The 27,998-nt window shown below is 42.2% G+C and overlaps 1 protein-coding gene and 1 long non-coding RNA gene across 8 annotated transcripts in view; one reads left to right on the top strand and one right to left on the bottom strand.

Moving 5' to 3' along the window:
- The window catches only part of FRMD4B (FERM domain containing 4B), a 324,897-nt gene that overhangs the window by 53,659 nt on the left and 243,240 nt on the right, over nucleotides 1–27,998 (top strand). Inside the window, exon 1 of one of the 7 annotated variants that reach the window (XM_045493501.1) lies at nucleotides 780–1,019. The exons of 3 other annotated variants lie outside the window; for them this stretch is intronic. The gene's annotated coding sequence lies outside the window, so the exon portion shown is untranslated. Of the gene's footprint in view, nucleotides 1–779; nucleotides 1,191–1,563; nucleotides 1,691–27,998 lie in introns of those variants that run through there. 3 more of the 7 variants (XM_045493500.1, XM_045493499.1, XM_045493502.1) reach the window with 3 other exon arrangements.
- On the bottom strand, nucleotides 1,058–27,998 carry LOC123605853. The gene is made up of 3 exons (XR_006715934.1): nucleotides 26,245–27,998; nucleotides 15,084–15,190; nucleotides 1,058–1,160 (listed from the first exon to the last, which is right to left on the bottom strand). It is a non-coding gene; the product is annotated as an uncharacterized LOC123605853 (long non-coding RNA).

The raw sequence follows: 27,998 nt of genomic DNA, 5'->3' as shown, positions 1-27,998 counted from the left end.
TGGAAGTATTTGCTACTCCTAATTCTCTACAGAACAATCCCTTGTGGATTCTATCCTCTTGGGTGCCTGAGTCTCTCGTGGGCAGTGATATTCCTAAAGGGAGCTAATTGTATTTATTTGTATCAATCTTTATCCTTTTCTTTTTTTTAATTTTTTTTTTAACATTTATTTATCGTTGAGAGACAGAGACAGAGCATGAGCAGGAGAGGGGCAGAGAGAGAGAGGGAGACACAGAATCTGAAGCAGGCTCCAGGCTCTGAGCTGTCAGCACAGGGCCCGATGTGGGGCCTGAACTCACGAGCTGTGAGATCATGACCTGAGCTGAAGTCAGATGCCCAACCGACTGAGCCACCCAGGTGCCCCCATCTTTATCATTCTCAACTAGAAACTCCCTGTAGTGTGGCATTAGTGAAAATCAACAGAGACCCATCAGTGGCAGATAGCCTCTTTAAATTGTTGCGCTTCGCCCTAGTTTTAAGTAACGTTCTGTCACTATGAACCTCTTGAAAGTGGTTAAAATCCAGAAAAATTCTTAAGTCAGTGGAATTGTGACCCAAGGTTTCACAGCACACAGGCAGCTGAGTATCGTTAAGCGCATCATCTTATTTCAACGGACTTTTCCCATCCTTTAAGAATTTGAAGATAAGTGAAAGTTTGTTTTCTACATACTGTGGTTTTTAATCCAGCATAGCTGTTAAACTCTTGGGGTGGCCACCTGGGTAAAATCTACTCACGGTTTTCCCTTATTATGTGAAAGGATCCTGCAGCGAAGGCAGCTGGTGAATAAACACCAAGCTTAAGCCTTCGTCGGTGTGAATCCTGGATAATGTTTACAAATAGAATGGTCTCTGCAGCAACCAACTAGCAGCAGATAAGAGAGCCACCTCATTTACAGCTGCGTTTAATCTTTCCAAAGCCAGAAACATATTTATTGAATGATGGTGAATAGAACAGCTTATTACAGCCTTCACCCCTGGAGTCTCGTTCTCCGCTGACCTTTCTGGTCACAAGCAACAAAGGTGATTAAGATACTTCTGTTCTTTGTACAAAGACCCATTGACGGCATTCCTCCAGGCTCCCGGATGTTCTTGTCGGGTTTACCTTCATCTTTACTCCACTGCCTCTTGGAAACAGCCCCACGCATGTATGAAACTGCTGGCCTAGAAGAGAAGAAACTGTAGCAGGTACTAGTAAGTGTTTGACTTCTCTTACGTGTTACTTAGGACAGGCATTTTTATACAGGCTATCTAATCTCCATCTCACAACCCCCGCCCCACGCAGTAGGTGCTGTTATACCCATTCTAAAAATGAGAAAGTTGAGGCACATCTGCTCCCTGTCTCTTGGCTGCTGAAGTGTGAAAAAGTTCTAATTCAGTACAGACTTCCTATGATTTCAGCATAGGAAGTGCATTCATTTCTAAGAGTAAATAAAGGTGACCTGATTTGCTAAATTCTTTCCTGTCAGAGATAGTGCCTGCCTTGGTGGCCAAAGCCTTTTAAAATAAATGCTGCAATGTTATATTTGCCAGGATGAGGTGTTCAGAGATAATGCCTCTCAAAAAAAAAAAAATGGGGAAGTCCTATGATCAAGAAATTTGAGAACTTTGAGGTTAAACTAAATGACACAAGATATTTGATTGCTGACCTTCTCAGAGACTCGAATATAGCACGTGCATTGTGAGTCACCAAGGTGGGTAGAAGATAAATACTTTTTTGTGGGACACCAATTAGCATTTTATTTAAAAAATTTTTTTAATGTTTTTATTTATTTTTAAGAGAGAGACAGACAGCATGAGCAGGGGAGGGGCAGAGAGGGAGGGAGACACAGAATCTGAGCTGTCAGCCCAGAGCCTGATGCGGGGCTCAAACCCATGAACCATAAGATCATGAAGCCATCTGAAGTCAGAGACCTAACCAACTGAGCCACCCAGGTGCCCCACCAATTAACATTTTAAAGAGCTGGTTTTTGTGACGCACACAGGGTCAGAATGAACTTAATGGCCATTCCTTTTGGGTTTAATTTTTTAATAGATGCAAAGCACACGAAGGTATTTAGTGAAAAAAAAATATTTCTCACTTTAACCTTTGCTTCTGAGATTCTCTTGAGAGACAGCCATTGATTTCAAGTCTGAGATATTCTATGCATGTGCGACCATGTTTGTATGTATGTATGTGCATGTATGTCTGTGTATGTTTCAATTTTGAGCACTCTATATACATTTTTCTGTGCTGTGTTTATTTTAAAATGTTTATTTTCTGAGAGACAGACCATGAGCAGGGGAGGGGCAGAGAGAGAGGGGATCAGAGGATCCAAAGTGGACTCTGCACTGATGACAGTGAGCCTGATGCGGGGCTCGAACTCACCAACCATAGATCATGACCTGAGCCAAAGTCAGACGCTCAACACTGAGCCACCCAGGTGCCCCTGCACCTTGTTTTTTTTTTTTTTTTTAATTTAATATATATTAGAAGTCATTCCATATCAGTACATATAACACTGTGTCATTTGTTTTAATATCCACGTAGTATTCTATTATATGGATGTGCCCTAATTCCTTTAACCAGTACCCTTACTGATGGACGTGTAGAATATCATATTTCTAATTTTTCCTACTGGAAACTGCTGCAGTGCGTGCCCTTGTACATATGTCTTTGTCACCATGGTGCTTCTTGTATCAGCCTTTGATAAAAGCCAAGGGAATAAGAATGTAAAATAATAACAATAATAATAATAACAAATGACTCTGTGAAGTCAAAATGCCACATGTTTTCAGTCTTTTGATCGTCTGGCTTGATCCAGAAGTGTTTAGAGAATTTAGAGTTCTGGAGACTGTAGGTCCAAGTCCTAAAAGAACATGTTGTCTGAAGGTGTTTAAAATAGAAGAAACAAAAGATAGATGACGTTTTGAGAGAGAAGAAAAATTCAGGTTTTTGAAAAATTGTTTCTCTTAGACAATGAAGAGGTTGGGAGTTAATAATTGTATGTGTGTTCCCACTCATGGCAAAATGAAACTTGAAGCACGAAACGTCTAAGAACAGGGATTTCCTACATGCATAACCTTTGATTTTTGATTCAAACCTTACAGCAGACTGCTTTAGTCACATTGGTTCAGAAGCATGAGTTTTGCTTCCTCACTATCTTGTACTGGATTTCATTTCTGCCAAAGAGCATTTACCTCTCAGTCCTTAAGCCTTGTTTTTCCTCTTGAACATATTTCTCCCTTTTCTTTTTTGTGTACTGAATAGAAAAAAAAAACAACATAACAGAGAGTAACTTCATGTAACAACAAATAAAATATTTCTTCTTAAAATGATGTGGAGTCTAGTTGGAATTATGCTATAGAATTTGATGCAAGTCCGTCTATGTTTTGTTAAACGGCTTTATTGATCATGCCCTCCATATTTTTTTAATCAGCTTGAGCAACGGGGTTCAATCTTAGAGCATGCTGGGCAAATTGCCTTGAGGCCAAATTGCTATTGGGACATCAGGTAATTTAAATATATTTCACATCATTTGGTCCTCCTTTGGGAGAGCACCAGTATGCTATAGCCCCTAGTCATCACAAAGTGCCATCACTGGAGGTTAGGCACTCTGTGTGTGGTATCTGATCATTTATACAATATGTTCAGCATCATATGATCCTCTATTAATAGGTGGATCCTGCTGTTATCCCCATTTTATCGATAAAGAAACCAAGGGACAGGATAAAAGTAACTCCTTCTGCACCGTCCAGCTGGGATCTTATCGAGCTAGAATTTGAACCCATTGTTATAAAAATCTTGCCCAAATTAGAGATGGCCTGAATCTTTAGGTCTTACTTGGATTCTTTGAAGGCTGAAGAAATGTAATCAACTGTAAGAGAAGAGGTTTTATCCCTCCTCCCGTCTAGTTATACCAAGCAGTGTGGATGGCCCCCAGTGTTCACAGCCCTGTGCGCAGAGCAATTTGTTCTCCTACATCTAAGCAGGCCTGGCTCCAGAGTTGGCCCAGCTCTCTGGGTCAGAGGCCGGAGCAAGCCCAATGACACAGGTGACTCTTTCAAGGAAGGAGATGCCCTGACCCTTTTGTTAACTCCCCTGGGACAGAAGTCATCACTTGCAGTGATGTGCAGTCAAACTTGCAGGTCAATTAGATGGGCAGGCCCCTCACCATGCTCTAATAGAAACAGTCCCCAGAATTTTCCCTGGAGAAGTTTTACAAACATTAGCTGTTCCCTCTCTGTGTTCTCCTTTGTTGGAAATGGTTAGAACGCTAGAACCCAGTGTAACAGTAAGTTTCCGGATTTCCCCTTCGTGTCAAGCGGCCGATGCAGCGTCATTAAGTAAATCCTGAGTATTAAGGCGTTTTCAGATCGTAAAGAGGAATTTGACCAAAGGATTCCCAGAATCACAAATCTCATTTGATTCTTAATGCTGTGCTCCTCACCACTGCCATGCTGTGGGCATCTGGTCATTTGCAGTTTGTCCTTTGGGCAGAGTAAACCCTTCTACTGCAGGAAACATCTCAAAAACTTCATATAAACAGAACAACACCTATGGAGTGCCAGGAACTGCCAGATGCTCCATATCCCCATAAAGACAGATTCCTGGCACCGTTTCACCAAGGACACACTGCCAGCTGTCCAAACTCAAACCAGGATTCAGATGCAGGTCTTGCACACCCTTGCTTCTGTATGTGGTCATTGCCCCTGCTCCGCTGCCTCCCCAAACAAGCAAGATGCAGAAATCAGAGACCAGAGGGAGTCTTGATTGCCAGGTTCAGGTTCCTGCCAAGGCAGGATGTAATTGCAGGGCTAAGGCTAGAGCCTATGATAAGCGGATGCTAAACTTGTTTTTGGCAGAACATCTGGGATGTGTCAGGGTTAGGGCAGAAGTGGGGGAGGAAGAGGCTTAGGTGCAAGGATCCCTTCGTGATCTCTGGTCTCCTCTTGCGTGAGCATGAGGACATTTCCTGAATGCCAGTCCTCAATATTTGAGCGGTTGGCTCAGATATGCTCTGGGTCTTTAAAACGTTCAGGCCCGGAGACATGGTTACAATAGCATGAGCTTTTTTGCTGTATCTGAACTTGGTCTTCATCTCTCTGGGGACCCTGGTTTGAGTTACTTGGATGTGATGTCTTTCATGATGGAACAGCTAACTTGTGAAGAGGCTGCTGACGTTTTTCCTATTGACTATGCTGTTCGCCAATACTGTCCCAGGTTAGAAAGGCATCAAGCACCAGTTGAATGGCTTTGTCTTTGTAACTTTAGCCCTGTTTTCTTTCTTTTTTTTACAGAAGAGAAATCAATAGATATGTTACTTTTATATAAAATTTCTTTCATTCCTATCATTTCCTTTCTTTTGATTTTCTTATTGTCTGGAAGAATGTTAGGTGAAGATATACTCTTATGTTTACAGTTTTTTTCTTTTTTCCCTTTCTTTCTCCCTCTCCCGACCCAGCCACCACCTCTCTTTCTCTCTCTATTTCTTTTTCAAAGATTGAAGGACTTGATGCTTTGTGGCTACCCGCACAAAGGCAGCTATAAATTTGAGAAACTCCACAATCTGCCATGCTTCATTCTCCTCCTTTGTTTCCCAGAGTGATCATCATCGTTTTCTCTGGGTAATCGCTAACGGGAGGACTCCAAACTAAAAGGAGGAACACAGCACAACACTGGGTGGCTTCCTGACACCTATTGTTGGAGCCCAGCTTTGATTTTCCTTTGCTTAGAAGTGTGGGCTAGCCTCTGTTATTTGCTTTTCTCTCCTCTCATCAATCTTGCTTGAGACTCTGGTTTTACTGAAATATATTGTCATCAAGCCAGCCAGGTGAAAAGGAATCCATTTTCCTGAAATCATTCTTTTGGTGAGAGGCTTTCTGTGTAAAAAGATTGTAGAGTAAATCCTTGCTGCTTTTCAGGGTAACTGGGGGGTGAATGAGGGTAGAGTTTGGGAGAGGAGGAAAGCTTTCCTTTTTTTACTCTATTGTTTCCTGGTGAAACGGGGAGACCCTGGGCCCTAGAGCCTTGACCCAGCCGGTTCCAAAGATGTCATCGAAGGTTCTTGATCTCCTCACTAGAAAGAATTCAAGCACAAACACAGCACAGCGAACGAGGGACACAAATGGAAAAGTTTATTAAAGCAAAAGTACACTCTCCAGATGTGAGAGCAAGTGAGCTCAAGAAGGAGAGAGAGAGAGAGAGAGATGTGTGCCCCGGGGGGTTAGGTTTTTTATCTTTCATTGACAGTTGTTAACCAGGGGGTGGAATATTCACTACTTAGGGCAGATATTTCTTGGAAGCAGGGTTTCCCACTTTTTCTTCCTAATTTGGTCAGGGGTTTCCCGTCATGGTATCTGCCATCTTGGGCCTGTCTGGTGTGATCCACCTTCTCATGGAGTGCTGCCAGGACAGGCCTCTCTGACTTTCCCAGTAACTGGCCATGACTTCCTTGTTGCTGGCCTCCAGGCATCAGGTTAAAACCTAACTTAACTGCTTACTCTGACATGATTACAAGGGCAGAACCAAGCATCTTAATGATGGCTCCATCTGTCTTAAAAGTTGGGTAGCTAGCAATTCTTAATTACAGACTTCATGTGGTGGAGAAAGCTAGGGCCCATCTCCTCCCCTCAGGGAGCATAAGCTTTAGTATATCCATAAACAGACAAACAAATACAGCTATGAATATGGAAATAAACACAGAAGCCAGCTTAGGGACAGACGCATGCCATGAAGCAAAACGGGTGGAAGGTGGTAACTGTGGGCTGCTTGGGCTAAAGAGTCTTTAAAAAGTCTTTGCTTTTGTACTGAACCAAAATGGTGGGAAAGGGGCAGCCTTGTAAATATCTGGGAGAAAAGCTTTCCAGGAAGCAAGCATCACTGCAAGTGCCTGAGACATGAACAGGCATGTGTTTTGAGAGACAGGAACATGGCAGCTGTTCTGAAAGATAAGAGGGGTCAGTTCGTGGTGAACAGAGTGAAAGCATTACTGACAAAGGGAAGGATTGGTTCAGGGACCTAAAGAAAGAAGACTAAAAATAATAGAAGTCCCTGTTTGGCTAGTAGCACTATATGGTGCAGATGTACTTTTTAAATAGCTTTAGTGAGCTGTAGGGGCGCCTGGGTGGCTCAGTTGGTTGAGCATCCGACTTCGGCTCAGGTCATGATCTCACAGCTCGTGAGTTCGAGCCCCACGTCGGGCTCTGTGCTGACAGCTCGGAGCCTGGAGCCTGCTTCAGATTCTGTGTCTCCCTCTCTGTCTCTCCTCCTAACCCACTCGCATTCTGTCTCTGTCTTTCTCAAAAATATATAAACATTAAAAAAAATTTAAATAGCTTTAGTGAGATGTAATTTACATACCAACATCCCATGGAAAATGTTTATACATTTGAAATGTTACCCATTTGATATATGTATGGTGACAGTTCGGTGACATTTAGTATATATACAGAGTTGGGCAACTGTTGCCATAATCTTACTTTAGAACATTTTCATCATTCACTAGAAGAAATCTAGTGCCCATAAGCAGTCACTTTCCACACTCTCAACTCCCACTCCAGACCTAGGCAACCACTAACCTACTTTCTGTCTCTGTACTATTCTGTCTCTTGCCTATTCTGGACATGGGATCATACAATCTGTGGTCTTTTCTGACCTCCCTAGGATGACGTGTTTGAGGTTTTTCTGTGTTGTAAGGCTGGAATATAATATTCCATTATATGGATATACCACATTTTAGATAACTGTTCTTCAGTTAATAGACATTTGGGCTGTTTCCAGTTTGGGGCTATTACGAATAATGCTGCTGTGAACATTTGTGTACAAGTTTTTGTGTGGACGGATGTTTTCATTTCTCTTGGGTTAAATACCCAGCAGTAGAATTTCTGGGTCATGTGGAGACTCTATGTTTCACATTTTGAAGAACTGCCAAATTGTTTTTCACACTGACCATGCTGTTTCACATTTACACCAGCAATGTGTGAAGGTTACAATTTCTCCATATTCTTGGTAACTCTTATTACTGTCTGTCCTTTTGATTACAGCCACTCTAGTGAACGTGAGGTAGTATCTCATGATTTGAATTTGCATTTCTCTAATGAGTAATAGCGCTGAATGTTTTTTTCATATGCCTATTTATTTGGGGAAATGTCTATTTAAATCTTTTGCCTATATTTTGGTGGGGCTATCTTTTTATTATTATTATTGAGTTATAGGATTTCTTTTTACATTCTGGAAGTATGTTCTTTTTTTTTTTTTTTTTAATTTTTTTTTTCAACCTTTATTTATTTTTGGGACAGAGAGAGACAGAGCATGAACGGGGGAGGGGCAGAGAGAGAGGGAGACACAGAGTCGGAAACAGGCTCCAGGCTCTGAGCCATCAGCCCAGAGCCTGACGCGGGGCTCGAACTCACGGACCGCGAGATCGTGACCTGGCTGAAGTCGGACGCTTAACCGACTGCGCCACCCAGGCGCCCCTGGAAGTATGTTCTTTATTAGACATATGATTTGCAAATATTTCTCCCAAGACAGCAGGTTATCTATTCACTTTCTTGATGGTACCCTTTGAGGCACAGAAATTTTTAATTTTAATGTTGTCTGATTTATTGAAATTCCCTTTTTTTGCTTTTGCTTTTGGGATCATGCCTAAGAAATCTCAAAGGCACTATGATTTACACTGTATTTTCTTCTAAAAGTTTTAGAGTTTTTATTTTAAATTTAGATCTGTAATGTACTTTTAGTTAATTTTTTGTTTATGCTACAAGGTAGTGACCAAATCCATTATTTTTCATGCAGCTATCCACTTGTCCCAATATCTGTTGAAAACATTATTCTTTCCCTACTGAGCCATGTTGGACCCTTTGTAGAAAGTCAACTGACTATGAACATTAGAGTTTGTTTCTAGGCTTTCAGGAGAATGCATTTTTAATGCATGGCATCAAAAATGATGGCATTTTTCTAACATGGGGTGAAGCCTTCAGAAAGCCAAGCTCTGGTGGGGGAGTAAAGCAGCTGGTAACTGTCAGATAAATTCTGGATTGAAGGGGCTTCATTTTCTATGGCTTTAAAATGAATTTATGGATGAAGACTCTGGTATTTCTTACTTACAGTACTGGAAAGAATCTTAAGCAATTCTTAGACCCTTGATAGGACTATATCTTAACCATTCTTGACAGGGTGGTATCTATTCTACAGTTCTTTTGTTTTCTTTTCTTTTCTCTTTCCTTTTTAGTCTTAAAATATAAGCTGGGTTGAAGAGAAGAGATTTAGAGATTTCAGTACACATGTCAATTGGGTGATATATACAACAATGTGAATAGAATAGAGTAGAATAGAATAGAATAGAATGTGTAGATATTTGAGATCACTTGATCACACAAATTCAAAGACAAGGATTTTTCAAGTTAGAAAGGTTTTGAAGTACGCTGGAAGAAACATAGACATTGGGCATTCATCCTCTAAGATTCATGCTCCCCTCTAAAGCCTTTCCCTTGGGGAATTTCTTCCTGGACCATCCCCCTGTGGGATAAACACTCCAAAATACATCAGTGTCCCTGGACTATCTCCTAAACTCAGGCTCCAAATGTCTTCCTGGATATTTGCACTAGGACACCTACTAATACTGAAGATCCCAAACAGAAGAGTTATCTCTGGCATCTTCTAAGAGGAAACAGTTTATCAGTCTTGTGGATTTATCCATTGCTGCAGGTCTTATCTCATCCATGAGATTTCCATTCCTCTGGCCTTCAGCTGAATCTCCTGACATAGGGCGGTAACTTTCTGATCAGACACTTCCCGTGGAATTTCTTTATCTTCCAGATAGATTGGGTTAATTTTGTTGGAAAACCTCCTTGATTGCCTCAGTCTCTGGGTCCCTAGATCTTCATTGCCGATAGGATAACACCTAAGCTTCATTGCTTAAACTTCAGGGTTTTTGTCCACCTGGTCTTTCGTTTGCTTTCCAAGCCTGATCTCTGACTTCTTCCATACATGAGTTTGTCTTCTCACCAGACAAACCCATTCATTGTTTCCTGGACATGCCTTTACCTTTTTTGCTTTGGTGTTTCATTCACCCTTTGCCCTCCACATAGTATATTTTTTACTCTCTTTTCCTTCTCCTTATAGAAATATCCCCTTTCTTTCAAGACAATACAAATCCTCTTTCTTCTGGTTAGTTCAGAGTTCAATGATGGGTTCAAATCTCAAGCCTTAATGGCTTAGTTACATGGTGGAGATTGCAAACTGGCAATCCATGGGCTGAATCCAGTTTACAGATGTTTTCTTTCATCCATATGATGTTAATTTTTTTTTTTTTTAATTAGTTGCCTGCAGTTAAAAACCTGAGGTTTTACATTTAGGAGAAAACAAACAAACATACAGATTTCCAGCCAACTCGGAAAAATTCTATTCCCACGTGGCACCTATGTATGTTTGCTCTCTTGAGCTGTCCCATTTAGCCAAGATGTGTGTGTGTGTTTATGCCAGCACCACTGCTCTGTATTTGGTTCCAGGCCAAACCTCCTTCACTGAGGTATATCCCCCACCCCAGCCCCTGTGGAAAGTTGACTGGGCACTTAGTCCTGTAAAGCCTTATGTTTCTTCTTTAAAGAAGAAATCTCTCTTACCCTACTCTTCCCTTTTTGTGTATTTGTCTTGGACCCTCATTAAAATGAAATGCTCATAGCATAGTACCTCCCATGAGATCTTGTCTGTGACAGATACTAAATAAAGGCGGTAAGGTGATTTTTAACCTCTCATTTCTTGCTCAGAATATCCCACCCTTTGCTTAAATGGATTTAGGTAGTATATTTTTGAAAGACCTGTACCGCAAGGGTATAGAAGAGGAATCCTAATGAAGAATTAGGACCAAAGAAAAAAAGAGAATGCAATAAACATGGTTGCCATGATTTCATATATAAAGAGAAAACAGGGCTAAAATATATTTTATTTCAAGGAGAACCAAATCTGCAAGCTGAACCCACAAAAGGCTCACTGAGCAGTGTTGTGGTGTCATTATTTATGTGTTGGATGTAACTGGCTTTTATTTTTAAATGCATTTTCTTTCAAATGAAATAATCAATTCAGGGCTCGCAATAAGGTCATCATAATGGAAATTAAGTCTTCCATTTTATTTCGGTTGATTTTAAAAATAACCCTACGGATCCACAGTTGGCTAACATTTATTGCTTTTATTTTTAGGAGTTGGCAAAGCAATCCTCTATTTTTCCACCAACAGTTTCCAGGTTTTCTTGTCTTCTCCTCATGAAGCTTACCAGCATGAAATGCAGGGCAGTGCCCCTTTGGTGAGCAGTTCCCAAGACGGTCTCATATTTTTCAGTGTTTTATCATTAATGTGAGGTGAGGCAGTTCTACAATCCATTTGAGGCTTTCCATTAGTCCAGCACAGATACTTGGCAGACTTTCCTTCTACTGTGGAGTCCACAATATCCTCTTAGACTAAAGATTTTAAGAGGAAATCTCTTTAGGGCTCTAAATCCTTATAATCATGACTGTCATTAATGGAAGCACTTCGTAAGGGAAAATGTTGCCCTGAAGAAAAGAAGCTCTTAAGACTTGAAGCTCTGACAGAGGTCTCAGAATACCGTGGTGCTCTTTCCCACCCAGAATATTTGACTGTTCCTCCCACATTGACGTGGATTAAGAACATGGGATCTCTTTTGACCCAGGAACCTCACAATCCTACATGCTTAGTCACTAAAAGGGTACGTCCTGTATGTTTGCTACATCTGGTACTACCACTCATGAACTTTTTCTTTTGCTGCCTTTTTTAAACTCAAAAAGAACTTCTAAGATAACTTTACATATGTACTATAAAAGGACTACCAATACTCATACCCTACAATTGAACATTACTAGAGTATTAACGGCAATGAAAACACATCAGTATTATTCAATTCTGTCTCAGTCCTCCTGCCCACCAGAGGGCTCTCCTTTCACTCTGTACCACAGGGGATAGACTGGTTTTTGAGAGGGACTCAACACATAATAGCACCAAACTGAGACTGCCTGAGGGCTATTCAGAGGGGTTAAAAGACGATCACAAAAGAATACATTTGTTTTTTCTAAATGTTATTTATTTATTTGAGGGGGGGAGGGGCAGAGGGAGAGAGAAGACAGAGAACCCCAAGCAGGCTCCATGCTGTCAGTGCAGAGCCCAATGCAGGGCTGGATCTCAAAACCATGAGATCATGACTGGAGCTGAAATCAAGAGGCGGATACTTAACTGACTGAGCCACCCAGGTGCCCCAAAAAGGATAACTTTTTACCCTGGGATGCAGTGTTGTTTAGGGGTCCCTCTGGGGTTCCCATGACGTCATCTCAAGCAGTGACACAAGCCCCACACTTGAGCAGTCCCTGAACTGATTTGGCTGTTCCTGCCACCGCTAAAATATCTCAGAAAACGTTGGTGAAAGCTTTTATCCTTGAGTTAGAAGAAAATTGCTTTCAGTGAGCTTCCAAAAACAAAAAAAACAAAACAAAACATAAAAACAAAAATGCCACTGTGAAATGCTTGCATGGAATTTGTTCTTTAAAGAAAGATGTTACAGCAGTGCCCCAGAACAGACTGGTTTAATTTTCCTGCCTCCTTCCTTCATTTTTCCCACTTCCTTCCCTTTTTCGCCCTGTCCTTTCTTTCTCCCTTGTCCTTTCTCCCCTTTCCTGCTTCTCCTCCTCCTCCTCGCTCCTTGTTAGTCATGTTCCCAGAACACACACCTGTCTGTGGGAGTGTGGTTTTGATCATTAAGCACAGGAGCAGACACACTTCACATATCTCCAGGGTATGACCTTTAATTCCCAGTTTACCTAATTCTGTGATATTCTTAGGGCTGCAGAAAAGCTCTTAGCAACAGTGTTTCTTTAGGGTATTTGTCAAGTGCTGTATCTCACTGCAGCTTTTGCTCATCGCATCTTCTAAGAAAGCAAACTGAAGTCTAAGGAATTGAACTTGGGCATTGAACTACAGGTTCATGTGGCTATGTCGGCGTGAGCAAAGCCAATATATGCATGCTCAGTGATTTCTGAACCCCATGTGGTGTTTTTCCCCTAAACAGAATTTCAGCTTTTTTTTTTTAACTATTTTTTTAATGTTTATGTATTTTTAAGAAACAGCGTGAGCTGGGGACCGGCACAGAGAGAGGGGGACAGAAACGGGGATCTGAAGCAGGCTCTGTGTTGACAGCTGCGAGCTCGATGTGGGGCTCGAACCCACGATCTCACGGGAGATCATGATTTGAGCCAAAGTCAGACGCTCAACTGACTGAGTCACCCAGGCGCCCCCAGAATTTCAGCTTTTAAAAGAATTTGTTTCATTTATTCAATCAGTTGTGTCTTCGGCATTATTTTAGAGAAGCAGTTTGCATAAAAATCTAGTCAACATTTGTTGGATTTTCTACTCAGCTCTACTTCAGTCTCCTTCTTTTGGGAATTGCCTAGCCAAGCTCTATTTCCCTAGTTGCTGTAGGAGCCACCACTGTATACAGCTCCCTATTTGCTGTAGGAGCAACCACTGTATACAGCAGGACCCTATCTCTTTTGACCCTTGATTTGTCCAGGCACCTGATTCTAGGGAGACCAACTGGAGCTCTTCCTGGGTTCCTTGAACTTGGTACCCTGAAGGTTGAGGTTTTTCTCTTTCCAAGGACTGAAGTTATAAAACGTGAAGCTTGGGAGCCCTTGTGTTGTTTGATACCATATAGCCCTGTAAATTTATTTTTCTTTCTTATGATTCTCTTAACATTTTCTTTTCTGTAGCTTACTTCATTGTAAGACTATAGTATGTAATACATATAACATGGAAAGTACGTATTACTCAACTGCTTTTATATTATCAGAAAGTCTTCTGCTCACCAGTAGGCTACTAGTAGTTAAGTTTTGGAAGAGTCTAAAGTTATCTGTGGATTTTCAAACGTGTGAGGTGGGATTGGCGCCCCTAACCCTGCGTTGTTCAACAGTCAACTGTAATAGTCTCGCCCCATATTACAGATTAGGAAGCTGAGTCCCTGAGAAGTTAGGCAATGTTCTCAGAATCACCCAGTTAGTAAAGGGAAGAACTGGGATTTGAACCTAGGATGGTCCAGCTTATTCGTTTTCCCAATTTCACCATTATAACCTCCCTACTGACATTTCTTTGATTTTCTCTTACTTGTGTTAGTTGCTTTTTGTTGTAAAGGATGGACTGAAGATGGACTAAAATGACTGGCAGTCTCTTTCAGGATTTATAAAGATGGAAGGAACCAGCCAGGGCACCTGGGTGGCTCAGTCAGTTAAGAGTCCAACTTCAGCTCAGGTCATGATCTCACCGTTTGTGAGTTTGAGACCCTGCATCGGGCTCCGTGCCAACAGCTCAGAGCTTGGAGCCTGCTTCAGATTCTATGTCTCCCTCTGTCTCTGCCCCTCCCGTGCTCTCACTCTGTCTCTGTCTCTCAAAAATAAATAAACATAAAAAAATTTTTTCCTTCGTGGATGGAAGGAACCTTCCAGATTAAGTTCTCCAAACCCTAACTTATTTTATGGATCAGCAGCTATAGCCTAAGAAGAAAGGGTACATGCCCAAGGTCACCCAGCTGTTCTAAGGCAGTCCTGTAACTTGAATTTATCTTCTAGCACCCAGATGTTTGCTCTTTCATTCAAACACATTCTTTTGGTCTAAACTTAAAAGCCACTTTCTTCACAAAACCTTTCTAATCCTTAGACTGGATGAATTGCTTCTGCTATGGGATTTCCTACAACCCCCTCTTTCTCCATTCATAGCATAACATCCCTGGCTCATGTGCTTCTTAAACAACCCATCTGCCCCATGAGATAGTAGCCTCTGTGAAGGCAAGAACCCTTTGTGTCTTGTTCACTGCGGCCTCTTCAGTGGCATATGCTTAATGTGCCAAAATGGCAAATCACTGCATAAAAAAAATAGCACATGAGACCTGCAGCAGTGTTCTGGTGTTGAAGACAATGGAACTATATGGTATTAGAATATATCTTCCAGTTGTAATTCTTTGGTTTTTGCTATGTTGAACATTTGCCGTTGTAATCACGTGTGTAGCATTTAAACTTGTAGCTTTGGCGTCAGAAACGCTGAGATGAATTACCAGGAACCATGTTTCTTTCTTCCTTTCATATTAACTTCGGTTTGCTGGATCAGGGTTCTGTCACATGTACGTAGTAGTCCCTAGCAGGTACATGAGCCAAGACCACACTAAACCTGAGAAAGCGAGAGGAGAGAAGGTAATTCCGACCATTATATAAATTACCGGTGGTCTTTAGCATTTGCGTATTGGAAGAAGACTGGAGTGACCCAGGTGAAAGGTTGGAAACAAAGAAGAGAAGTTATATGGCAGGATGGGAAAAGCCTAGGGAGAGAAGCTGGCCTAAGGGCTCAGGCTTGAAAGATCAATAATATTTTGCTGTGGGTGTCAATGGAAAGAGCAGCCTTCTCTTTGTTGAATTGAATAGGTTTTCTCCCTTTTGACTAAACCTTGTGTTGGATAACTCCTTCAAATCTCTTGCCTAGAGTTCATCTTCTTTTTCCCCTAAATTTTCATGTCACATTCAGCAGTATCAAATTTCCATAAATTACACAAGTTTTCAAACTCATTATTAAAAAATACTCCACATGCCCGTGCAGCTGGATTACAAACCATCAGTTGAGTTTCCAACAGACACAAAAACAGAAGAGTTTTGGAGAAATGGAAATATATGTACTGAGATGACTCTAGAGAAAAAGACAGATATGGCTGGGGAGGCAAATTAGGGTCACATGCAAGATGACTCTGTGAAAGCCATACCAGGTGTGGGGTTTGCAAGAGATTATCATATTTCAATCCCTCCAAGTTCAGAAGGAGGAGTGAGGTGGGGATCAAGATACGAGCTTTACTGACAATGAAGCCACATTGTAGACATGAACCAAAATGGTCTACATTATATTCCATCCCCATACCTGGGCTTTGGAGCCCAAATTTGGGAAGAGTTGAGGTGGTATCGTGGACTCTTACCCACTAGTCCGATTGAAGATTGGAACTTGCCTCACCCCTGTCAAGTCCAAGAGTAGGACAGGGAGGGAGAATATGCACACTTGTTGTCAGTACGCAGCTTAGGAGTGGAAAAGGTGAAAGAGAGCTGAGGCTGTATATTAGTGGTTGGTCTTCTCCCATTCTTACTAGGTAAATTACTCCTGGAGAGAGAGTCCCAAGGTTTTTCCTCCAGCCTTCGTCTCTTTTAGGGAGCATCCTTTCTCCTTTACTTAGAACCATAAGCAATGGTGTTAGTGAGAACAATCCCTCAATAAAGAAGTCAGATCCCAAATTGCTCTTATTTTTAAGATAATGTATGCAAAGGACATTAGCCAAAAATACAATTTCCCAAAGACTCCCTTCAAGGCTTGAAAATGCGAATACAGCCACTAACGAGTATGGGCAAAACTTGCAGTCCATTTGGCGCTCTCTATTCCTGATGTGTCCGGTATGGTAATGCAGTGGCCATCTGACCCATGGCAAGTTCCTAGTAGACGTCATCTTAAAACTTGGCTGGTAATTTGAGGTAGAATTTTCAAAATAATGTCTACCTATACAAATCTTTTTCCAAGGAATAGCGTCATTTGAAATGAAAAGCCAAACCAAATGATTTAGTATTTCTTACAAGCTCTTTAGGAGCATGCTGGAGAAAGAGACACATCTTGGCAAAACAATAGCCTCCCCTACTAATGTAAATATGATTTCCATAATGAGCCGCGTGGTGGTGCCTTCCTGATGTAATTGCAAGAAGCCTCTTTGGCCGTGTGGAGAAATTTTATTTGCTACCACAAATGATAAACTTGTTTTCTGCAAAAGTAACTTCTTTGGGGAATACACATCAGAAATATTCCCATCATTTGGAGTCTTTAATGTGTTTTGCAGCTGAGCGTCTTGGGGTATATTTCAGCAAACCTCTGAACAAGATTTTCTGATTCCATCCCACAGAGAGCTGTGCTGCACTGCTATTAATCTGAAACATTTGCTGCATCACAGCAATTTGGTGAAATTATAATTGAAACATGGTGCTTGACCCGGAGGGGACCATGGAGAAAGGGATTTGCTTTGGTGGCTTCTCATGCATCATTTAAAGCCCGCTGCCCCGGAATCGAAGTCTCGCTTATATCTTAACTATATGAACGCTTTATTGACAGCTGCTGCAGCCCGGCTGCAGAATACTGTGCTTCGTGCCAGCCCTGTCATTTTGTTCGGTTTGTCTGTCTTTACTTTTCCATAAATTGGATTACTCTGATTAATAACAAGATTGTGAAATAAGAGCTTGTTATGGGATTCTGGTGACTATCAAGCAGAATATAATTAAACCACAGTTATGCAGTCTAATTGAGGAAAAGACATTTGGAATTAAGGGAAGTTGGCAATGTTTAGTTATTAATTTCATGTGTACAAGGTAATAAACTGGACCGGCATAGGATTACTGATTGTTGGAATCCTTCTGAGCTCAACCTAAAAAGAAGAAATGAAAGGGATGAAGTAAATAGATTCTGTTATGTCATTTGGGGGAGTGATCAAGAACGTGTCTTTTAAATCCTGTTTACATTCTGAAGTCGTTTTAATTAAAAATTGTCAGTTGAACCAAATCAATTAACCCTCCCTGTTTCTGTAACAGAGGCTGCTGGCTGTGCCCCAGTAATTCCTTTTCCTTTTTTTTTTTTTTTTTTTAAGTAGTAATAGAACTAGACATATGGCCACTCAGAATCCTGTCTACATTTCTCAGCCTTCCATGCAGCTGGTTGTTGCCATGTGACTATGTTCTGGCCAGTGAGATGTGACATGTGCGATTCATTTGGGGGTTGTATCTTTAAAGGCATCGAGTGTCTATATCATCTCTGCCTTCTTCACAGTGGCTGGTGGCCGTCTTCTTCCTGAGCAGCTGGCTGAGATGAGATGGAAGCTGTGGGCTAGGGATGGCAGAAAAAACGTGGTTCTGATGATTGTAGGGCCACCTTAGCCGGGACCACCTACGCAAATTCATCTATGAGGAAGAAATCAAGAAAGAAATCAACTTCTTTCTGGATTAAGCCAATCTCTTTTAGATTCCCTTTGCACACCATCCTAAACTGATACCTTCCTCGGCCTTCAGAACCCAGACTGTGTAGGTCATAGGTCTGTATCGATGTTAGGTTAAGTGCTTCCAGCAGCAAATAGGAGCAACCTGGGCACACATGGGTTAAACCGTGAAACAAATTTGTAACTCTCAGAACATCAAGTTCAGAGGTAGGGCACAGTTTTTGTGTTGCATATTTAGCAGCTCAATAATATCATTAAGGCGTCAATGTGCTTCTCCCTGTCCTCTGCCATACCTGATATGAGCTTACTCTTCAAGCCAGTCGCAGATAGGAGTGTTCCACATCTGAGCATCGTGTCCAGATGGGACAACATTCATAGGGAAAAGAGAGACCATTTTTTCTGAGCTGCCTTGGGAGGGCCTAAAATTTCCCAGACGTATCTTGCTTCCCCAGCAGTCTTCCCTTCATGTTTCAGTAGCAAATTTTGACTCACATTCCTGACCCGGGCACTGACAAGGAAAATGAAATTATCCCTAAGGCAAACGGGTGCACCACAGGGGCTTGAGTAAGGCCTGTATCTCTAGCTGTGTAGAGGAAGGGGTTGAGAAAAAAAAAGAACAAACCTTGGAGGTTACGATTGAGGAAATGGATGATGGGCAGGCCACCAACAGTGTGCACTACAAAAGGAAACATTATAAAAGGATCTGGAAAAAAGTATGAATGAAAAGGTTTATACCGGAAATTTGCCGCAAAATAAGATGGGAAAGGGGATGTGGTTGGAGTACAGACAAAACAAGGCTATCCATGAGTCAATAATTGCTGAAGTTCATGGGGGTTCGTTATACGTTCTTCGCTGCTTTTGCATCTATTCAAAATTACCTGTAGTTAAAAAAAAAAAAAAAAAGACTTTAAAACAAATAATCCAAGCAAAGCAAGAAAAGAAAGAGCAGCATGAGAAATTTTACCTATTTTCATATTAGCAATAATGGGATCTAACATTTAAGTGTTTGCTCTTTGACAGACGCTCTAGTAATCAGCATAGAATGGCATATGCTAGGAAGGTAACTTATTTACTGGTGTGGCTGGCACTTGCAGAAACAACTTCAGGCCTTGGTACATGCATCCTTTGGTTGTACTTCTTCCGCCTGTGGGCTCTCTTTGTGCTGTGGTCCCATTTTGTCAGCATCCCTCCCTTATCTGCGAGTGATACGTCCCAGGATCTCTAGTGGGACAGTAGCAAACGCGCCATCCTCTATGCTTTTTTTAGTACATACCTCAGTGGATAAAGTTTAATGTACATATTAGACATAGTAAGGGGCTAACGGCAGCAATGATAAAATAGAATAAAAAAGGTTATGGGAATGTGGTCATTCTCCCAAAACATTTTATTGTACTGTACTCACTCTCCTGGTGATGGCAGGAGTTGGTAAGATGCCTACGCAGTGAGATCAGGTGTGAGTGAGTGACGGAGGCACTACCCTAACCCTAACTTCTAACCCTAACCCCTAACCCCTAACCCCTAACCCTTACCTTAACCCTAAACCCATAGGTTTTGGTTACTGTTGACTTTCCGACAATATGTCAAGAAGATCATCCACTTCAGGACCAAGGCTGAGTGCAGGTAACTGAAACCTCAGAAAGCAAATGCGGATGATGGGGGACTTCAGTAGTGGCAGCAGTAAGTCCCACGCTGGGATCCCATTGACGCAGTGTGAATCCCATACCCATGTCTAAGCCAGTCATGGCCAGGAGAGTGTGGTGCTCTGAGAGACCAGTCATATTCTCCCCCTGGAGCTGAGAGTCGTCTCATTCCAGCTCAAACGCCATTGACTGGGAGAGACTAATTTCCTGTAAAGAGCATCAGGACAGCATGGATACTGGGCAGGCGAAAATACCAGGTGGCCATTGTGCTTATATTATTGTTTTTATTCCTACCGAAACCCCTGGGCACCTACTGTGATTACCCCCCATTTTACGGAAGAAAACCCTGAGGCTTAAGAAGTCAAGTGACTTGCCCACGACCACATTTTTAATGATAAAACTGGGAGTCAAAGAATGAGAGTTTGATTTAGGGACCACGTGCCCTACTGTTTACAGTGAACGTCCGGCTATAGGTTTCCAAAGTCAACTGGCAAACAGTGAGATCTCATTAGTGAGGATGGTGCAGCACAGTGGTTCCAAGCATGGGTTCTGGAGTTAGATGGATTTGGGTCCAGACCGCAATGCTCGCCACTCAGGTGCTGGGTCTCTTAATTAGTGCTCAAGGTAGTATTAGTCTCGTGCCAGAGATGGGGCAAGTTGAGATCCGACGTCCTATGTGACTTGCCACGATGCAGAGCCAGGGCTCTAGTCCCTGTCTCACTGGCCCCAAAGCCCAGATTCTTTCTGCCCCACCAGCGTGATTCACACTGCATCCGCGACTGCAGGGGAGAGGAGTGAAGGCCAGTAAGGCACGTTCTAGGTCCTTAACTTTCACTTTTCCCGGGAAGTAGCAATTTAAAAACCTCTTTTCGAGCCTGGAATTCTACATCAGGTTTTGCTTTTTAACAGAGTTCTCTGCCTTTCTGTTTATTTGTTTTAACTTTGAATTATGGAAACGCCCAAATACAAAATCCGTATATCTTCATCTGTGAACAACAACAAAATCCATATACAAAAGACAAAAGACAAAATATACATGATGGGCATCCCTGTACCCAGTCACCCAGCTCCAACTTTATCTCATGATCAACTGTGCTGTCTCAGTATTTCCATTCCCCCCTCATTGTTATTTTGAAGCAAACCTCAGATAGAAGGTCATTTATTTTGTAAATATTTTAGTGTGTATCTCTAGAGGGTAAGGTCTCTTCTTCCACAATGCCAATGTCACATCTTTAAGTTTAACAATAATTTCTTAATGGTGTCATACATCCAATCAATGTTTCCCTTTATGTTTGCTTCATGGATGATATATAATTTTTTTGTGGATTGTTTGAATCCAGATCCAAGTAGCATCAGTCCATTGAGATTGGTTATGTCTGTAGGGCCTTCTTTTTTTTTTAATTTTTTTAAATTTTACATTTATTGATTTTTGAGAGACAGAGTGAGACAGAGCACGAGCAGGGGAGGGGCGGAGAGAGAAAAGGACACAGAATCTGAAGCTGCCCCCAGGCTCTCAGCTGTCAGCACAGAGCCTGATGCAGGGCTCGAATCCACGAACCGTGAGATCATGACCTGAGCCAAAGTCAGATGCTCAATCGACTAAGCCACCCAGGCGCCCCGGGCCTTCTTTAATCTGTCAGTTTCCCCTCTATCTCTTTTGTTTTCCCCTTGCAATTTATATGTTGAAGAAAGTGAGTTATTTGACCTGTAGAGTTGCTCACTGTCTGGATTTTGCTGATATCATCACTGTAGTATAATTCACTGGGTTCTTCTGTTAATTGGTCATTGGTTATTGGATGTAGGGGTTTGATCAGATTCTGGCTCAATTTTGGTTTTTCAAGAGGAATTTATAGATACAATCTTGTTCCCTCAGAAGCCTCATGGTATGGGAGGGGTCACTCTGTAATGTTGAAAGACATCAGAATAGTGGTTGCATAGGAGTAAGAAGAATGGAATGACCAGGAAGGGGCCAGAGGAACTTTCTGGGCTGATGGACATGTTCTAGATCTGGATGCAGGTGTGGGCTACTTAGATGTTTGTGTTTGTCAAAACTTACTGCAGGTAGATTGTGCTCAGTTACAAAGTAAAAGCTTAGGTGCTGACACTTTATTGGAGAGTTCAATCCCAGGGACCAGGGGTGAGGCAGGGAAGGAGAGAAGGTGAATACAAACAAGCCGGCCATGGCTTTGTGACAAGCTGATCACTTGATCTCACAGGGATGTCCTTGAAGAAGAAATTACCGTGCCTCAGAATAGTACAGGTGGAGGGAGGAAGTAGACTTTGCCTGACAGTACCCTGAGAGGCCAAGTGGGATCCATGGTCATGAGTACCTCAGCCTGTGGCTGTGACAGAGGCAACAGCACCTCGCTCTGCGGAAACTTTGTGAGCCATTGCAAGGGCCACTCAGACCACATACAAGACCCCTGGGTAGATATTGGGTGATGCATAATTGACTCAGGGGTAGACACACAGAGGTCATTTGCTATGGTTAAGGGTAAACCCTCCAGAGCCAGATTGCATGGGTCAAGATTCTGTCTCTGGCATCTACCAGTTAGGTTGCTTTGGGCACGTGACCTAATGTCTCTAAGCTTCAGTGTCCTGGTAGCAGATGCCATTGGTGCTCTGGGGCACACACACTGACAAAGCTCTTTGTGTCTTTCAGCTGAGGAAAGTCATTCTCTAGTCATAGGAATGTGCTCCTGTAACTGTGGACAGGGCACATAGGCAGGAGGGAGAGTGAATATCTCCAGGCATGACCCTCAACCAACACGGGATGGGAGCTATGAGATAAAACTGCTGCTTCCTTGTTCCATTGAGGGAGAAGTCGGAGGCATGCTCACAGAGCCTCTCAGAAAGTTCCCAGAGATTTTGAGCCCTGCTTATTCACAGCCATGACCAACTCGAAATGCTCTGTGTACTGGCTTCCTTCCTTTTCCTGCCTCGCTCCCTCACTCCCCTCTCTGTGCTTCTGGGAACATGTTCCCCCCCAAAACTACTTATCCCCACTTCCTTGTCTCGGGGTCTGCTTTTGGAAAAACCCAACCTCAGATCATCAACCATCAGCAAAATATTGTAGTGATCAATTGGGATAATATAGATAAAGCCCTCAGAGCAGTGTTTGCTTCTTAGTAACCACAAAATAAATGGAGCAATTATTCTATTTTCCTTCAAGGTCACCACCAAGGATGACCGTTCAATTTATCATCCAGTTGAGACATGTTAGAGATGAAAATGAGTGCTATGTGAGTTAGTAAGAGACAACAGGTGGAAACTGACACTATCCCTAGAAAACCAGAAGGTATTGTCACGCGACAGCCATGACCTCAGCAGAAAGGAATTCTCTATACAAAGGAATTATAGCGCAAACACTATAAATGCTTCTCAACTGAATTGTTTCATAATTTCACATTATTATGTATTATCCTTTCTTAAAGTGAAGGCTCACCTGTATTGTATCACTTTAGTGCCCAGAAGGGATAATACTAAATTTCTCATTTGCAAGTTAGCCATAGAATTGTCCCTTACAAAGAACTGACAGGAACGCACAGGAAGAAGTGCTTTAAGATCTAAACACGATGAAAAGAACTGTTCAATCTTCTCCTAGAAGAGAATTGAATTTTGAAAGAGTAAAAACTTCATATGTAGGAGGCTAATACCCAAATGTGATGCGCTTGAAGGAATATTAAAATTACTGTCTAAATAGCGTTGACTGAGAATAGCTACTTCTCACAGTGAGTTAAGAAATGTAGAATCACAGCCCCCAGTAGGAGCTGGAAGTGTCCTTGTTGCCATCTAATCTGATGGTTCCCTTCTAGGTCATTGGGAAGAGCTTTTGTAAATATGCAGAGAATTGGTTCTTACCCTACAGAGGCCACACGTGGCCTACAGCGGGAGTCCTCAAACCGTGGCCCCCAGGCAAGCTGGCCATATCCAGCCATGGTCATTTGCATATACATCATGTATGGCTGCTTTGACTACACAATGGGGGAACTGAGTATGAGCAGTTGGAACAGAGATCACATACAGCCTGCACAGGCTAAGATATTTGTTCTCTGGCCCTTTATAGAAAAAGTTGGTTGACTGCTGGCCTAGAGGATTTAGCTTTCCAGAAGATTCTGGTGCACAACCAGGGTTAGGAATTACTGATGACAATTTGTGTCCTTCATTTATAGAAACAGTAAGCTGCAAGGCCCAGAGAGGTGAAGTGACCTGCCCAAGGTTGCAAAGCCAAGACAAGACTGAGAAGCTTCTTACTGTTTAAGCCCCATTTTCCTGGCCCAGAACCCTCTGTCTCTAATGATAATCCCAGCTTCTGTTAAAATTCAGCCTCTTCACTTGACCACTGTGGAGCTCAGCTGACAACAGTTTCCTGGCCGACAACATTTGATGATGAATAATACAGTGAATTGGCTCGTCATCTGGCATCGTAACTTTCCCTCATGCCAGAATGCTTTCCTTTGTCACTGGTACCATCTGGATAGAAAACTGTATGGAATTTCCAACAAATGGCATTTGATAGACATGTGCCTGCCTTGGAAATCTCTGAAGTGAAAGTCTTGTCTAGCGTGACAGGGTCATATGTCCCGAAAGAGAATCATTTATTCATTCGTTCAAGCAATCAACAAAGCATTTACTGGGCACAATGCCGGGCACAGGGAATTTAGTGTCAGTCTCCATGGATCCTATAATTTGATGAAGGAGGCAAACAAACAAACAATAATAGACAACTCATTAACTAAATAGATAAGTATGTAGATAGAAATTGATGACTGCGATCTCTGTGAGTGTTGAAGATGAGACACACTACAATAGTAACAAAAAAAAAAAAAAAAGGCAACAATTATAGTGCTTATTCAGCTCCAGGCACTCCTACCTGGTTTGTATGTACTGATTCATTTCATGTTCACAAAAGTCCTGTGGTGGTAGCTGCTGTAATGTCCCCGTTGTACAGAAGGGGAAACTGAGGCACGCATTGGTTAACTGGCTTGTCCAAGATCTTATAGCTAAGAAATGGTGAAGCCAGGATGTAACTATAGACAGTCTAGCTCAAGAGTCCCTAGTGATGGTACCAGTGACCAGTCTAGCTCAAGAGTCCCCTGTGTTCTGTGCCCCCCAGTAGAGGGATGCAGACCTAAGAAAGCGCCTTTTAAGCTGATCTGGTGTCGGGGCACTTGGGTGGCTCAGGCGGTTGAGTGTCCGACTTCGGCTCAGGTCACGATCTCGCGGTCTGTGAGTTCGAGCCCCGCATCGGGCTCTGTGCTGACAGCTCAGAGCCTGGGGCCTGCTTCGGATTCTGTGTCTCCCTCTCTCTCTGCCCCTCCCCCGTTCGTGCTCTGTCTCTCTCTCTCTCTGTCAAAAATAAATAAACATTAAAAAAAAAAGGCTGCTGTAAGCTGATGTGGTGTCTTTGGCAATGCTGGGCGCATAGATAGTGAACGTGTGAATGAATTAATTAATGAAGGTATAAATATATCTGTATACATATATATGTATGTTCATAAGAATTATGTCTGGCATAAAATGAACTGTTTTGAGACCTGCATTACCCGTGCTCATTTTCTTCCTTTCGGAGTGTTTGAGCTATTACCGACTATTTCAGCCAAAACACTCCTGCACTCTCATATGAAAGGTGAAATGCAATAATTAGATAGAGCTCATTAAATCAGTTAAACTATTCTGAAGTAGGGACCAGAGAACCATAATTTAGTAAAATGTTTGAAGTATTAGTATGCAGTGAGAATAATAAAAATAAGAAGTCAAACTTACAAGATTGCTACAAGAAAAAAAGGCGATCAATCATAAACAGAAGCCCTGAAACTGTATTTATTGCCTTTACTTTGCATACACAGCATTGTGCAAAAGTGCATGCATTTGGGAGGAATTGAGCTGATTCAGATTCTCGGGGAGTGCGCATGCCCTCAAGGTTTCTAAGGTTCTGATTCTCTGAGGCTACTTTGGGGGAACCAACAGGCGGGCACTCTTTAAACCAATTTCAAGTGGCATCCTTGTGAAACCAAAGCTGTGGGTCTTTGAAGCAAGTTAGAGTGCTTTTGCCACCGAGTAGAAGAGCCACACTGTCCCTGGTTAACAAGAACAGATTCTATCAGCCTCTGATAGCAAGGATGTTTCTCGGAGCCATGTTTAAATCTTTATGGCCAGCTTTGGTCTTCTCAGTAATCAACACCCCGAAGGTGTCCAAGCACCTGCTCACTTCTGGGGATATTTAACTCATATGAGATGAAAGGAGAGAGTGTTTGCTGAACATGTATTTTTTGAAATCTTCAAACCTTTACCGTGGTTTGCCAGCCGAACCCATCTCCACCTTCCTTGTTCTGTCTTCGCAAACAGCGAGGATCAAAGCCTTTTCCCTCTCTTTGTCTAACTCCACTGTTAGGGCGCCGTTTACGCGGTGTCCTCTCAAAAACCTCATGCTGAATCATCTCAGACTAGGTTCGTGAAGGCCAGCAGAATATGCCACCCCCAAATATGCTGCTGTGGTATATTAATTATTTTTGAGCTGTAGGTAATTGTAAGGCAGTGGATACAGGGAGAGGCTTTCTCTGAACTGCCCTTACCTGCCTTAAGACAAGTTCTCTTGAAAATTCCAGCTGGCATAGGTGCTTCCCTGGGAGTTTCACCAACCAGGGAAGATGGTCTTCACCACTGCAGAGAATGCAGAGGAGACTGGAGGTCAACACCACACCCATATAGACTTTGTCACAAACTCTCATACCTCCTTGTGAGACTACCTCATACCTTCTAAGCACCCATTCATGTTTCCTACAAATTATTTGCTGTTCCTGGAGGAGCCTCCATGCTCCGCCCCTTTCCCTACTAAGATGATATCTAAGCCTGAATTCTAAGCTACTTCTTCGAGTGACTCGTTTTTCCCTGGGTACCTCCCACGTTTGCATGCGGTATACCTGTTAATAAATTCTGCTGGTTTTTCTCCTGTTAATCTTTCACTACAGGGGTCTCTGCTAAAAATTCAGAAAGAGGAAGATCGTTTTTCCTCCCCAATATTAATCTTTCTTATATTTTCCTATACTCTCATAGTATAGTGGGCTTGGTGACTGTTGAGCATCTTGTGTCTTCCACGGGTATAGACTGTGTTTCTGCAGTTCATTTTGCACCTAGCGTGTGTGTGGCCCAATGTAGAAGCCTACTAAATAGATGTACGATGAGGGAATGTATTCTAGAAACGGATGAACTCTGTTTCACAGCATCTTTGAGAGCTTTCTGGGGCTCTGTGGTATAATTCTTTTTATTGGTTTTATATTTGCTTATGAGCTCTCTCAGTTTGAGTTCCTCTGAAGCAGAATCTGAAACAAGATTTTGGGTGCAGGAAGTTAATTTGGGAGGAGGTTTCCAGGAAGAGGGAGAGAAGGAAGAGGGGAAGAAGGGAAGGAGAAAGAGCCAAGAAAGATGGCCTCTCTGGGCAACTGGTGTTCATCTCTGCCGGCATGCTGGGACCCAGAAACTGGGGCATTTATCCACTGATCCCTCATTGTTGAAGGTTGTCCCCAGGGGCGTTACCTTCTGCTACCTACTTTGGAGGCAGAAAAGCAGAGAGGTATGCATTTGATGAATGAAGCGGGAGCTGTCAGCATTACCAGAAATGTCCATCTTGGCTAAGACTAAAACCAGGGCAATGTGATCGAGGTAGGAGACACTACAAGTGTCCGACTACTAAGTCAGAAAACCTCTTCCCTGAACACATTTTGTAATCTAGATAGAAATGGGGCACTGTGCTTTGGAAGGAATGAAGTGGATTATTGAAAAAAAAATTTTAATGTAAAGAGAAACTATGTAGGTCACAGTGGGGACCAACATTAATACTTTTTTAAGAAACGTGGCCCTGGGTACTACCCTCTCCGCCTTGGCCATGTTTTGGTTTTACTGGAATGTGGTAAAAATAGGGAGTGTGCTGAAAGGGGTGCACCCTGTGACACCAAGAAGATGTCCCCTTGCCTGGTGAAGCCTGGGAAACAGGCTGCTGCTATTTATGTAGACTGGAACTTTATTTTTGCTGTCTTTCCTTTCAACGTCACTTATTTTCTGTTTTTTATTATGTAAGTAAAGCATGTTTATGCTGGAAAATTTAGAAAATGTAACAAAGAGGAAAATAGGAAACAAAAGCCATTATTATATTTCCCTTGCCTCAATACAGTGAACCTAAACCTTCTTTTGCATTTCTCTTTCAGTGATTTACCCAATCATTACAAAAATGTAACCATACCTCATACCACATTTAACATTTTTCACTTATTGTGGACATTTTTCTTTTTCCTTTTTTTAAAGTAGTTTTGTTTTCAGTTTATTTGGAGAA

This window comes from Leopardus geoffroyi, chromosome A2 (assembly GCF_018350155.1).
Source record: "Leopardus geoffroyi isolate Oge1 chromosome A2, O.geoffroyi_Oge1_pat1.0, whole genome shotgun sequence".
Taxonomy (NCBI): domain Eukaryota; kingdom Metazoa; phylum Chordata; class Mammalia; order Carnivora; family Felidae; genus Leopardus; species Leopardus geoffroyi.
This window is presented reverse-complemented; position numbering and strand designations above follow the sequence as displayed.